Below are 16374 nucleotides of genomic sequence, written 5' to 3' on the forward strand. Positions count from 1 at the left end.
TTCCGCAATTATAATTGTTGTTATTATAATTTAAAGTAAATTACAAAAACGTTAATTCCTATTTACTTGATAGCAATCCTATTGTGTTTTGTTAAGTCTGAACCTATTATCAAGTAAACATACTTCGTTGTTGTATTGTATCGATCTCGTATCCATAGACGATCACACGAAGTGTGAACCGATTAGTTGTATTGTCTCGACTCAGTCCATATACAATCACTTACGGAGAAAGGACTTATAGATGGAATTTTTTTAGATTGAGGTATATTTGGGTACCCTCCTCTTTTCATACAGTTCAGAATACAAAACACCGGAACCATCTCCTCAAGTGAAGGTGACTTATTGTTGACACGTGAATCGCATTATATATACATGCTTCCTAGAGAAAGAAGAAGTAGTACTCTTTTATAGAGCTTAATTAATTTTACTATGGGAGGGCTTCAGTGACATACTGAATAGCGCGAATCGGTCTGATCTTATGAGACCGAAACCCTGCACTTCTGAACAAAACTTCCCAATAATTTGCAGTTCTCTCCCTACCACCAGTATTCACCATCATATTCATATCTAGAATCAATCTTGACTTTGTAAGTTCATCTTCAGATTCTTCTAAAAGTAATACATCCACTATGATTACTTTACTCGTCTCTTTAGGAATTGCTTCGTTGAACACATTGTTCATCATTCCAGTCATGCAAGATGAAGGGTCATCTTTAAAAGGAAAAAAAAGGGTTATCTTTAGAAGAGTACTAGGTTAAATGTTTCACCTTGAGTAAGATAGATTGAGCACTGGGAACATACTTAAACATATCACCGGGAACTTTTTCGATGTTAGGGTGATCATGAGAGTTAGCAGCAACATGAGGAAGATCATAAAGTGTACATTTTATATGTGGAAAATCTTTGTAGATTGCTATAGTTGTTGTTCCATTTCCTCCACCAATATCAACAAGAGAATCCAAAAGATTTTTAGCTTTTAATTTAAATACTTCCATATATCCATTCCCATTCCTTTCTCAAATGCTTTCGTATTTCCATTTTCTAAACCTTATTTGATATCCTGCGATGCAATCATGAAATCTTTTTGAGTCATGCCTAGTATCATCGGCACCATACTTCTTCGCGTCTCTTAAAAGTAGAGTACCGACTATTTTAAGCGAGTAAACCTTCTCAACTCCGCCATTACAAGTTTCTTGTTCTAATATATTCAGGTGTACCAAGTATCTTACCAATTCTGTACAAGTGCTCCAAGTGCTCAATCTATCTTACTCAAGGTGAGACATTTAATCTGTGATTCCGGGTTGTGTATATGTGTTTCAGTTTGTTTTTATAAATGTTCTAAAGTATAGATAACTGGTTGGTGCACCATATACGATTAGATCATGAGAGAAAAGAAAGAACCTCGTGGGAAAAATTAGTAACAATAGGAGAGAAAGACCAAAACTAAGATCAGTACACACTTGAACAAATAACAAAACACAAACACAACGCACTCTCGAGAAATTACACTTCTCAAGCACTCTGTTTATAATAATTATTGTTTCTCGTTTGTGCCTCAATATGTTTTATTTTCTGTAAGTAAAGGTACATTAAATAAGAGTTTTTGAGAAAAGTCTTATTAATTATAATCAAAAGCAATGATGAAAACAATTAAGGACTCGAGCACCAAAAACGGCAAAAAGACAGTTGAATCTGACATGCAATCACGTAGTATTATTGTGTTATTGAGTTTTCACATCCTCATGGAGTAAAAATGATTTTCCATCGAGCTTCCTTGAGTAACATTACTCCACAAGATCCCCATACGTAGATCCACTTTTGAACAAAGCAGGTGTCTCTGGAGTAATCAAGCTTGATAATGGGCCTATTACCGACTAGACAGGGTCATGAAATGTTGCGATTGAGAGCCTCTTATTTGTTGAGTTTACTACTGCCCGATGATCGAAGTTATGGTAAATTTCATTAGTCATTATCTGTAAAAGTAAAAATAATATTTTTTTTTCCAAAACCAGTGCTCAAAACAAGGACCAGTAGTTACCCTAGCTTAAATAAATACCTCCAAAACGTCTCCAACATTCACTACGAACGCATTAGGTAGAGGTTTGACTGAAATCCACGTCCCTTCTTTCTTTATCTATAATCCTTCCACTTCGTTGATTTGAAGGAGGATTGTCAAACTGCGAAAATCCGAGTGCGACGTAAGACCGATGGAGAGGTTTGGTTGAGGACAAGGGGGATAATAGTTCATCCTCATTGCTTGTGTCCCATCTTTAAACACCTCTGACATACCCTTAATCTCGGATGCTTGTACTTATAGAGCTTTTTCCATCTTCTCAAAGAGAACCATGGACAACTTTTTCATTTCTGATGAGTAGGATTCGATTGTCTCCCTGTACGTAAATTAGATGATCATATGAAAAAGTATAATTAACCAACCAAATTAATATATCCAATCACATCACTGAGAAAATTCAAAGAGAGAAAAATATTATGATCCACTATCATGCATACTCTTTTAAAGAGTGTAAATTTTGCATGTCTATTGGTCAATGGGGGAGCCAGAAAATAATATCAAGAGAGATAAAAAAAATTATAGAAATATGGAGACTTAGGTATGTTAGTTTTTTTATGTTGGTTCATCGATAAAACATAATTTGTATTTCGTTAAACTAGATTAGTACTCAATCAATGAATTGAGGTTTTTTTATGTTAAGCGAGTTAAACTCAGCTCGAAATATCAAGTGTGTATAATCGAATGCTATATAGTAATATGACTTTTGTCTCAAGAAGGAGATAGAGTAGAAATAGACTTTTTGAGTGATATATGAGTTTCAGTCTCCACATACCTTTTGTTGATGAAGTTCCACAAGCTCTCCTTAGTAGTTCTTCGTCTTCAATTGATGAACGCCGTGAAGTCTAAAGCTCAACTGCAAAATCTATCCTAGTCCGAGACATCACTATAAGTATACTAGAAATAAGAATTATAGTTTTGATCACTATTGACAAACAAGCCTGAGATAGCAACGCTTGTGAGTTCGACCGAGCACTGTTCTAACACTCTCTTTTTGACACAAACTTAATTGATGATTCTAGAATGCAGTAGAATGATGTTTAGGTTTCTTATTAGTGATCTTTTCTAAGTATGTGCAGGGTATTTATAAAAATTACTAGTACCTCTTTAATGAAGAATCATGGTGCTTCAAACACCTCTTCAATGAAGAATCATGATACTTCAAGGATTTGTCAAGGGATGTGACTTTTGAATTCCAATTTGAATTCCCAAGGGCTGTATCCCTTCCCGTATCTAGTTTTAGGTCTCTGTTAGTTTCAAACTTGAAACTGACTTAACTTAACTAATAAATTGAACTAAGATTAATTCCATAACATCTAATACAACACCCAAATCCACACGACACTAGCTAAATGAATTTTCCATTCAAATATACGAAATTGGATTTAATTTTCCAACATCAGGTCACTAACTAGACTTTAGCAAGGGAATCAAACAAAATTTGATGAATACTTCAGCGGTAATGCACATGAAAATTCTGTGATTGACTTGATAGTAACAGTCTTAGATACTGAATTATGTCCAAGCTATAAATCGTTCAAGTTAAAAGCTCTCTGCAAAGGTGGTGACTGTATAAATACTTTCGCATTATTCTATTCATAGTTCACGTTCAACAAGCATCGTCTTTGGCATATGCTAATCCATGATTGTTCTTTAATTTTTGCACTACCTCGCTATTAGAGATTTCTTCATTCCCCGGGTTGTTTATTGATAATGGGTTTCTCATTTCTTGGTTGTTCAATCATAAAAGGAAAATATGATATTGTATAGCTGGGATTAGTATTTTCCCGACTAATAGAGTTTACCAATTTATTTTATTTTGAGTATGTAATTCTCTGTGATAAACAGTATGGATTTATAATGATGCATCGTGTAAAGGAACAATGGAAATCCACTGATTATGGAATGTTGTGATCTACAGATCTTTAACCATATTTCTCTTTGAATTTATTTAAGGGTGACAATTGTTTACTGAAATTGTAGTTGAGTCGGCAGACTCCAGTGATGTCATTTATTTTCCATAAGAAATATCCACATGGATCTCTTAAAAGCATCTGGCTTCCATGGATTATATGTCTTGCTGGGATTTTGGCATCTGCTGATGAGGGATGAGGCCAAGTATGGTTTAGCTTTAGCATGTACAAATTATCGTTGGCCTTACTAAGATCAATACAGATACTAATACATAATTTAGAATACTGTTGCGAAGAACTACTTGTATTTTATTTTATTTTGCAACTTTGAATGTAAATGTTTCAGAATGCCATAATGTGTTTTGCGTATTTTTCCATGTATAAAACATGTAGGATATGGAGATGTATTCGCGTATACCTGCAGTTGATCAGATTCAAATTACTACAGTTTGTTTTTATATCTTTAATCTAGATTTTATTGGTTTGCTCTTTTGCGTGGTTTAGTTACTAGACCTGATTCTTATACCGTGTTTATTCTATTTTCATATGGCAGTCTACGTGATTCCATGAAGTAGCGAATCCATTTCGACTTTTATAATTCCAACTCATGACTTTTACAGGTTTTGTGTTTCTCTAGGTAGGTGTAATCTTATAGTAGAAACAATAAGTTGTACTTTAAATGGACTAAGTTTGGTGGAAAAGTTGGCGAGACTTAACAATATACTCCCTCCGTCCCTAATTAGATGAGCTATTTATAATTTGCACAAATTTTAAGGCAAGGAGGAAAGCGGATTATATTTAAGTATTTTTTACAATTATATCCTTATGGACAATAATTAGTAAAATTTAGAAACGATTTATTTCTTAAATTATACCATGATTTTTTATAAACTTTATACCGTTAAAAAGCATTTTAAAACACGTACGCAACGAATATAAACATGACTATCAAATTATACATATTTCATATAGTAACAATAATCAATTAAAAGGATAGTTTTAGAAATACCTCCTTAATTAGTGAAATAACTCATCTATTATTGGATAAAATTAAAAACCAAATAGCTCATCTAATTAGGGACGAAGGGAATATATCATAGCTAAGTACTGAGAGTGTCCTTTTTAGAAATTTATGAAATGCAAATGGTACTGCTCCTTAAATTTTATTTGGTTATTAGTCCATTTTTGGAGACTCTTAGATGTTTCATACATAATAGAACGTGGGTTCTTGCTTTTAGGCAGTGGTTTTGCATCCCCTGCTTATCAATGGTCATGTTCCATGGCACTCAGTACTTGCTATATTTTTTTATGTGGTTTATTTTTGTTTGCCATGTCACATAATGTGTTACCTTGGTAGTGAAATGAAACATTTTTGATTAAACAATTGTTAATGCACTACGGTGGAAATCTGGGTTCAGCCTATTTCTGGATGAGTATTACATGATTTATATGTTGCAGCATAGTAGGAGGAAGGTCCAAAATTTGTCGATGAATTCTGGAAGGTTCTCCCTGCTGCCCTTCGTAATTAAGCACATATTGGGGATATGTTTGGAAGAAATGCTGCACTACGACTGGTATGTGTAGAGAACTTCTCTTTTAGCGGTCTCTTATTCATCGTTAATAGATTACGGGATATAAGAATTTTTATTCTGGAAGCCACAGAGTTGTGAATTTTTTGTTTGCAAAGAAAATTTTGATGGAAGGTTCGATTGGGGAAAAACAGAAAATGGAGACATATCTGTAGGTGTCATTCTAGATTATGGAGTTTTTTGTATTTGAAAACTAACATTTTGTAGTTATCTGTAATTTTACATGGGATGGTGTAGAAAGCCATTGGTGATTAATTGATTATCGTCATCCAACAACGCACTCATCCCCTTGCTAGGGCTCTGAATTGTTTCAACTTATTTTACGCAGGTTCAACTAAATTCGCGCCGCTATGAAGGTACTTCTTACAACCGGCTGGGACACCCTATTTTCGAGTTTCATCTTAAGTACGCAACACTGTACACTTTCAATGTCAAAGTGGCAGTAAACTTAAGAAGTTAATTCATTGATGTATATGTTGATTCACTTGGGGAACTAATTTCAATTATTCATATGGAATCCAACCTTAATTTCTCCAACCAAAGTTCAGGGGGTTCGATCTGCATGTTGTTGCATCAGTCAAATTTGATCATGATGCCCCCCCTAGAAAAACACAAAACATACTGCATTGCATTCATAGTGAGAAGAAGATTCGAGGTGACATGAATCCACCTTGATAGACTGGAGGTTTTGATGATTATGGCTAATGAGCAGATGATTCGAGGGTCGGAAAAATTTATCACTTTCAAGAAATATGGTGGAAACCATTCAATAGGTAAGGGTCACAACATGGTGCAACTGGAGAATAATGGGTCTGAGAGCTTTCATTTATGGTTTTGGATATAAAACTCTTCCGTATACAAGGGTTTTATTGGAGTTTGATTCATTAAAACTGTAGATATTTTAGAATATGTGGTACACAGCTAAAATAAGTTTGTTTGGCTGCGGGGTTGCGGGTTCAATTTTCACTACTGATCGATCGAAAAAAAAAAAGTTCATTTGTTTTTGGTTTTTATTACCTTTTTTTATTTGATTCGTCGATTTGTAATAAGATCACATTTAAATATGATTCATTCAACCTCCGCTGATGTAAGTTCATTTAGTTTTGATTTTTATTACTTTTTCTTTTCCTTATTTGATTCGTGTATTTGTACTATAAGATCGCATTTAAATATGATTCATTCAACCTCCCTGATGTAATATTTTAAAATTTAGTCAGACAACTTATCATCAAATACGATTATTATCGAAAAAAGCACCATAGCCAAGTCTATTATTTGTTCAGGTAATCTATTTTCTGCGTTTGTGTCGAGCTACATGAAGGTCGAGCCCCCGCCTACGATAAACACCAAGACATTCTAGTTTATGGGAATGTTATAAACACCCCTATTATCCATGAGTCATGCACAAATACCCTTATCCATTAGGTATATACCCCTCACCTTCCGGAAGGAAACACAAAAATATTTTATTCCAGTTTTACCCATTAAACAAGATTAAGTTTTTTTCGTTTTGTATTTTCAGATCTCAAAACTTTTTTTCTCATTCTTGTGTTTCAGCCACCACTTCCACCATCTTCGCCACTGCCAGCAACACCGCCACCAAAATCAATCAAACAATACTCCGCCACCATCATCTCCATCTCCACCACCATCTTCTCCATCTCCACAAATTTTTGTTTCTTTTTTCTTCTAGTGATATTCGAGAGAGAGATTGAATGTTTCGAGTGCAATCATCAACTAGTTTTTCGATGAATTTTGAAATCACTAGAAGAAGCAGCAGAATTATATAAACAAGGGTCGATCTTGAAAGATGAACAAATTTCAGAAAGTTATGGTTCGTTATCTACTCCTACCTCAACATCAGTATATACTTTTGATTTTGTAGAAATTGGTGATGAGTTTTGATTGAAAAATCGATTATGATTAGTACATAAATTAATTTTGTTCTTTCAGAAATCGATTATGGAATTTGAGTGATCGGGACGACCGAAGGGAGTCCCTTCTATAATGTCACTATGGGGCCTAAAAATGCATTGCTTATAACGTTTTTTTTCCCGTTTTTAATCGATTCAATTGAATGGGTATTGGTCGTTTTCTCTCAAAATTGAGTCAGCAATACTACGGTTAGGAGCGATGAAAATGAATGGAAGTCGACCCGATTGACAACTAATACGGCATGAAAATAGTCAAATAACCTTCACCTAAACTTTTAATTTTAATCTTGATCGTTGATTGCCAACAAAATTCAGCCATCAGATCTGAAACCGTTACAGAAATGTTACAAAATAAGTTTTACACTATTATAACGCTTTGTAAATGTTATAAATTCACAGTTATAGATATTATTGCAAAAACTGTTACAAATTGCGTCATGAAAACAAGCCCCCTACATTGGTCGTCCAAGCACTGCTGAAGCAGTCATCTAGTATAGATATTGTGTATGGTGGAAATTTTTAGGTTCGAGGGCCCAGGTTGAAGGGAAGGGGGAAATGTATAACACCAAAAGGGATGCCTCTCTACTGACAACAAGACTCCCATGACTTGTTTGATGAAAGTCCCAGAAGTTATATGTAAAAGTTAGACAATTTTTTACTCGTTTGGGTGGTACCATGGTCTGCTACAATATCTTTTCAGTCTAATAACAAGTCTTATGGTGAAAGAATTCCATCTTCCAAATTCCATACCACCTCATCATTTGGAATAGAACATGGAAGTACAACTCTAGTAATGGAAGAACTCCAAAGTGAGAAAAGAAATAACGCTCAGCGTTATTTAAACTGGCGGTCAAACTTAGGGCTGCGCATGGGTCGGGTTGGGTCGGGTTTGGCCTCATCCGTCACCCAACCCACTGATGGTGGGTAACAGAAGTTGTCACCCGCAACCAACCCAACATTACAATGGGTCGATTTTCACCCAACCCACATTACGGTGGGTTGGATCGGGTGGGTGGCGGGTTACCCACCATAAAATACAATGAACATTACATTAAGAACCCAATTGAAATAAGCCAACCCAAAATCAATCTTAGGAAACAAAACCCTAATTAGTATTTACAAATTACAATGATTCCTAGTCTCACATTTGGTTGTTGGTTTACTGGTGACGATGTTGATTGATTGCTGCTGGTGATGCTGTGATTTGATTTACAAAGCTAAGAGAAAATGAAAAAATAAACTGAGCCTCTGAGACTGCCGTTGAAGGGAACTGATTGAAGACTCTTCAGTGAAGAGAAGCTACCGATGATTAGGTTTAGGCATTGTATATTATCACTTCAATGGATGTGGTTCATCAAGGATTGGTAATCTAAGGGTTAGCATTAATTTAGAAATATTTAGGTGGGTGGGTGGGTTGGGTCGGGTAAGGGAAGTTGTCACCCACAGTCAACCCGCCATACGATGGGTTTTGATGTTGTGACCCATAATCCACCCGCTCCTAAGTGGGTTGGGTCGGGTGCGGATAATTTCAGGTTGGTGTGGGTTGGGTTGGTGGGTTGAGTCGTTTTTGTGCAGCCCTAATCAAACTTTTTTCATTTTTTTTATTAATACAAAAAGCCGGGCTACAGACCATTCACGTGGTTGAAACTTACATTTCTTGTTTTATCCTGTTAATTTAGTATAGTCACTGCCCTTAGAGCAACTGCAGTGGTGCGATCAAAACCAAAGATCAAAGATCAAAAAAAAGATCAAATTTTGGGTTTAGTCCGTGTTGTCACGTAACGGTGGTGATTAAAATTTGGTCGCGCGTAATTTAAAGATCCGCCCCAAAAAAATTTCATCGGGCGTATCTCAAATGTCCGCCCAATCAATCACCAGGCGGACTTTAAGTTTACGCCTGTCAACAGGCGTACTTTAAGTTTACGCCTCATTTTTTTTTTTTTTTTTTAATTTGAATTTTCATCGGGCGTAATTTAAATCTCCGCCCGTTAACAAGCGTACTTTAAATTTACGCCCAGCAACAAGCGTACTTTAAATTTACGCCCGACTATATTAGGATTTGGTATTTGGTCGCGACCAAATATGGTCTGGAATTTGATCTTTGGCTGGGATTTGATCTTTACTCCGTCCCACTGCGTCACGATCTCATCCCAAATTTTTGGTTATACTCGTCCACTGTGGATGCTCTTAACTAATAGGAAGGCGCCACCCGTATATTTATATAATTGTGTAATATTTCCGTAAACAACACAACTTCTCCTGCTTTAACTAATTTTACAGGACGTGGACCCTGTGGTTGTTTAGGTGACGTCACAGAACGCTATTTACAATAGCGTTGAGCGCTATTTATCATTTAGCGTTCATTTGGATTCCAACATACCTTCCACGGTATCATGGAACATGTCGTGGAAAAATTAAGAAACATGCTTATTTGGAAGCTATTAGACTTGACATTCCACATTTTCTCTAAGTTTGGAATAGTTTGGATTCCACCATAAGACTTGCTCTAATAATGGTATCCGTGTGTACATTCTTTGTCACGTATTTAGTTAATTAAATGGTAAATGGACTTAGAACTACTCGTGACAATGGCTTATGAGTGGATAGAATAGTTATTGAAACCTTGTACTGTTTTGTCTGTTTCACGTGAAGTTATCATTTGGTTAATTTGAACTTCATTTTTGGATTATTAAGGAAGCCTTGATAAATCAAAATGAATCCATGATTTTAAGATAATTCTTGCAATGTATGTTAAAGTAGCTAAGTACTTAACTTTTGGTGACCAGATTAACTATTGCAGGCTGCAAGCACGATGGTATGTCTTATTTGAAAAATCTCCTGCGCGTTTCTCGGGAATTATTGGTGGTAAATATCTATTGATTTTTGTTGAGGGAATTGTTAGCAGGATCTAAATGATACATAATATTGGGTCTCGTCTTGCTGTGTTGATTTCTGTGGTCCAAAAATCTCATATTACATTGTGATTTATGCTTGTATAGTAACTTGAATTTCAAGTGTTGTATTAAGTCGAAATTGTATTGGAGTTGTCACAACTTTGAGCTGTGCTTGATACACTTGAGCAATCAAGGTAAGACGTTCATATATTCTCCTGCAAGCAGTTAGTTGTGTTGTTGTGGATGGTAGTTTTATGTTAGGAACTCCATGCATACTTAAATTATTATGATCCACTTTGTGTACTTGGACTGTCATAAACTATGGTTGCATTAATTAATGAAATTTTTTGTTGGCAATATTGGATTACAAGTAAAGTAACGTGTTTGAGTAGGCTTTTGGATGGGATAGTTAGCTGACATATACAGGCCTTAGTTTGTGTAAAACCCATTAAATGACATAGCAAGATCGAAAACTATTCTTGTTGTTTACCTTCACTATCACTTGACAAATATGCTACAGAGACCCGGATTCATACCCCTCTTTTCCACACCACTAGGTGGCAGTGCAATCCATCATTGATTCCATCTCTCCCAATTCCACCAGGAAAAACAGGGGGTCCTGCTTTATGGAATGAACCAATCAAAATTTGATACATAGTGGTGTCAAAATTTTGAGGTACAGAAACGGGGCTATAAAGCATTTTCGCTTATCTTTCTTAGTAGATTTCCAACAAATATTGGTAGTTTGTTGTAGGAGAGAAAGAGAATGGAGGAGGCCTCTGGGGTATAGAGATTGAGTTACTGGTTTTAAATAAAAAAGTAATGTAACATAGAGGGTAAGTGTACTTGTTTTTCTCTTTCATAGAGGAGGCATCAGTGAAACTTTTAACATTATTATTTACATGATAAAGTGTGCCTTATACATATCATCGGTGTGGATGTTATTGTGATGCAGCATGTTACTGCCGAAGGCACAACTTTGGTCAAGCAAATAGAAGATACAACAAGTAAAATAGATGTTGGTTCTTCAAACTCTGATCCGCTCCTTGTTTCAACTAAGATATTCCCATGTACATTTTATTAATACCAATTTTTTTTTTAACTTCTATGTACACTAGCATCATGCCAGGAAACTTGCTTTCACTTTTGAAGGAAATTTGAGCTAGTTACTTCCAGATTGGATGCAATTTAAGCTAGTTGCTTCCACATTTGGAGGTAACTTGAGCTAGTTGATTCCATATTTGGAGGCAGCTTGAGCTAGTTGATTCCAAATTCGCGGGCAATTTGAGCTAGTTGGCTCTATTTTTCTGAGAAGTATATGAAATTGTCTTTACATATATACATTAGAGTAGTTGCGATGAATCTGTGGTGCAATGGTAGCGCGACTGACTTCATGTCAGAAGATGTGTGTTAGACTCACACTAGGTTCACTCATTTGTGTATATTTTTTATTTTTGGAGACAACTTGGACCAGTTGCCTTCACAGTTGGAGACAACTTGATATAGTTGGTTCCAACTTTGGAGATACCTTGGTCTGGTTGGCTTCGTTTTTGCTGGCAACTTATTCTTATTAGATTTTGCTGAGACGATGTAGGTTAGTTTCCTAATTTTGAGAACCTGAGAAAGTTGCCTAATTTATGTTGATGTTTCTGAATGGAACATGCGCTTTTGGCTTCTGATTTTGAGAACCTGAGAAAGTTGTCTCTACTTTGAGATATCACTAGCTTCCTGGATTCCTATTATCGTACTTCATATGATAGCCATTGATGCTACCTTTCTAACAGTGTAGTTCAAGAGTGATTTTATGGTTGGTGTGGAAAAGATGGTGACCTAGGTATACATTTTTCTTGCGTTTTGATGTGTTTTTTTATTTTGCTTTTGACTTCCTATTATGGTGACCTAGGTATGCATTACAACTTATTTACTCTAACTGTGGAACATCACATGTATGTTGTTCTGTGTTAATGATGTTGTTGTAGGTTATATTTTTTAGGCTTCAGTTTTTGGAGACAACTTGATCAGGTGGCTTCCATCTTTGGGAATAACTTGAGCAAGTTGCTTCCACTTATGTACTCAATTTGTGGTAGTTTCTTATATATCTAGAGTTGGCTTTTAGTAGTTTCTTCCGCTCGGAACATTCTTTCAGTCACTCATTTTGTACTTATTTTAAGTTTTTCTTATTTCTTTTTCTTTGTAGAGACTTTATAGGTACCTTTGGAGTTGTTCCTGGTAAAGATGGTGATAATTGGCGCTGGTTTCCAAATAACTTGAAGAGAATTCTCAATGTTTCATCATCCATTGGCCATCATATCCGGCAGAATCGCCTGGATTCCATACTTCTCAGGATTATGTTCAACTTCCTATAAAGTATTCTTATGTGTTGATTTTCCAGTTGTTACTTTTGTGAACTTGTTGTGTTAGTTTTGACTTTTTATCACTTTTCTTTTTATTGAACTTGTATTATTATGTTGTAGTTATTCTAAACACTTTTTATTCAGTTTGCTACATTTTATGATCTTTTTAAGTTTTTGGTTTTTTCCAAGTAAGAAGATTTGCTCAATGCTCTGTTTTATTAGAACCAACTTAAAGAAAGTTTCCTCCAGTTTGGAACCAACTTAAAGCAAGTTGCCTCCGTTTCTTGAGACAACTTATGCTAGTTGCTTCCAAATTTGGAGACAACTTGTGCTAGTTGCGGCAATTTTTTTTTCTAGGACCTGTTTGTATTTTATCTATCACTTTATTTTGTACCTGAAATCATATAAATCATATAACAGTAGTGTATCTGCCTTCACATTAAAACAACACTATATCTAATCAAAACATTCAGTCATTCATGTTTACAACTAAATTATATAGTCATTCATGCTAAAAGTCATTTCAGTAATACTATAACTAACACAAACAATATTATGGCTTTAAATTTACAATCTATCTCGCATCCAAACTCATGTATGTTTCTTTATGAAACTTCCATTCGTCAGTTGTATTCTATCTTGACCATTTCTTTTTTGCTGAATCACTGAAATTTTATTAAAAAATTAAAAGTTACAGATACAAAATAAGAAAGAAAATAAAAATTACAAAATAACCCATCCCAAAACTATCCACTAGATGTTAACAAATTCAAGCCCATGAAGCCCAACTAGCTGAATCTGTAGTATACTATCTCAAGCATTTCAACTCTTCTCTGCCATATAGGTCTGCCAAGAAAAACACTTCTTTCACCTGCTAACATTCTTGCTCCTCTCTTAGCTGCACAATCTGCAGAGAAATTAACCTCTCTGAAACAGTGATTGAACTTGATAACAACTAAATTCTTGACTGCATTGTACCATCTTAATTTTATGAACCAAGGAATTTGATTGCAGGCAAACTGATTTATCATAGTTTTGGAATCTGACTGGATGATAATATTTTGAAGCTCCCATTTTCTTGTTTACTTTAGCAACTACTTCTTCGTGGCTCACTTCCATTCGACGGATACAACTCATTGTCTTCATATAAAAACACACGTCTTCTTAATGGCTGCAACTGTTATGTTTCAAACACACAAAAGAAATAGTTAGTATTAAATTATTTCCTCAAGTAATGAAATCTAGCACAAGTTGCCTTAGGAAATTGAGATAAAGTAGATCAAGTTGATTCCAATTCTGGGAGAAACTAGCAGAAGTTGTTTCCACATCTGGAACCAACTGTTATAAAGTTGTTTAAAAACACGAGAGATACTAGCACAAGTTTCCTCCATAACTGGAGTCGTTCAGATTCCAATTGAAAATATAGTTGTCTCTACATCTGAAGCCACAATGCAGTTGCAATTCCAAACTTCCAAGAACCATGACCCTAACACTAAACAAGATGTCAAAATGTTGAACCATAGATCAACATCAACAAGCAATTAATATACTATTTGAGTTCATTTTTAGAGACGTAACCTATAACAAAATTAACAACGGGATACATGCATAATCTGAAGCAAAATATATTCAGTTTGATTAAGAATGACAACAATGGAATACATACATAATCTGAAGCAAAATTGAAACTGCACAATGTATTCATTTTGATTAAGAATGACAAACTAATGAAATAAATCAATGCGGCAAGTTGCGTATTCATACTGACAACACAGATACACAATAAGACCTAGCTGAAAAGAATCTAAAATTTTCTTCGTGTTGATATTAGTTTTTCATACCTTTTTTTGGAAGACATCATCACTATTGAAGATAACTTATGCCAATTGCAACTATGTCTGGAGACAACTTGAACAAGTTGCTTCCAGAAACAGAAATAAGAGCTAACTAGCTCTAGTTGTCTCTATGTATGGGGGCAACTAGCTCAAGTTGTCTCGGATCAACTGTGTACAAGTTTTCTGCATATATGGGAGCCAACTTGGATCACGAGGGTCAATTAAGACTTTCTGTAGCTTGTCTTATTTTTCAATGGTCACTTTCGTTATGTAATCTTGCTATGAATATTTATAAGAAGATCAATAGAGTGAACAAAAAAAAAAGTACCACTTCATAGCATGACTGCATTTTAATAAAACAAAGGCATGTCCTAATTCTCAACCAACACCAGTGTACTCAGTAATAAACAAGTCTAACACCAATCTAGAGAATGCTGAACAAACAAAATTCCTGAACCAAAGCTTTTCATGGAGTCTTTAATGAACGAAACAAACCATCAGAATATGAAACCAATTGTATTTTACAAATAAAGGAACCAAGTTTTCATATAATATATAAGAAAGATTAAGTTTGTGTCAACCACATCGACAATCAACCAACACAACATAAAACGTAATTTGTTGAGTTTTTAAACAACACAGTATAATGGTAATCAAAATTCGTATACCAAAGTTTTCAGTTTGCGCCAACCACATCGACAATCAACCAACACAAAGTTAAATATAATTTGTTAAATTTAGACAACACAATATAATAGTAATCAAAAACTTATATACCTGCAGTTTCTAAATTTACTTTAGTTAGTTAATAATATGGTGTATCTAAATCCAACAAACAAAACTTTTTATTACATACCTGCACCAAATCAATACGAATTCTTATTCAAATCAGTTCTCACCACCAAATCACCAAATATTATTCAATTTGAAAGAAGATCTTGATTCCAGTGTCTCTTCAATTTCAGACTCAATCAATCTCCTAGCTACACCAACAAAACTGAACAAATCAATTCCAATAACTGAATTTCCCAGTTTCAAATTTCAACTACAACTGAATTTTAATATTTACGTTACATATATCATTCATCATCAAAAAAAGAAAATAAAATGAATGAAATGTGTATTGGTTCGATCTAGTTGAAGACCTGATGTCACAAATCTAACAACACCAACAAAACTGAAACACACAACACCATTAGTTTCACGCATCAAATTATTGAATTCATAACACTTAACACTATTAATTATTAAATTGAAAAAACCAAAAAATATTCAAACAGTTCCAGTATCAACAAATCATCCATAAGTTAAAGAAGTTTTGTAATGAAAAACCAAGATCGGTGAATAAATAAGTAGCAGCTGAAGAAGTTTCGGAACAAAAAGCTTTTTGATTATTTCTAAATTTTTAGTAGTGCTCAGTTCATCGATTATTTCTATTTAAGTAGGGATATTTTAGTAAGGATTATTTCTATTTAAGTAGGGATATTTTAGTAAATTAGGGGGTAAATTCAGGTTTGGCCCTCCAGAAGCTAGATGGTATAATTTTAGTTTGAAAGGGTATTTTTTAATAGGGAAATTTAGGGGCAGGCCCAGATTTTTTTTCTTACCCTCAGGCCCATAATTAATTTCTGCTACAGTTGCATCCAGCATTATTTGAAATTATTTTTAACGTGCGGAAGGACGTTGATACTCTCAGCTGTTCGTACAATTATATTAACTCCCAGAAACGGTCCACACATTTATTCCCCACCAGTTTCTTACCGTTCTTCTTTATCTATTCCTCT

The 16374-nt window shown here is 34.8% G+C and overlaps 1 pseudogene; it reads right to left on the reverse strand.

Annotated features, from left to right (window-relative positions):
- Positions 1-427: 427 nt before the first annotated feature.
- Positions 428-16240, reverse strand: LOC113272571 (annotated as a pseudogene).
- Between the last annotated feature and the right edge of the window lie 134 nt (positions 16241-16374).

This window comes from Papaver somniferum, chromosome 4 (genome assembly GCF_003573695.1).
Source record: "Papaver somniferum cultivar HN1 chromosome 4, ASM357369v1, whole genome shotgun sequence".
Lineage (NCBI taxonomy): Eukaryota > Viridiplantae > Streptophyta > Magnoliopsida > Ranunculales > Papaveraceae > Papaver > Papaver somniferum.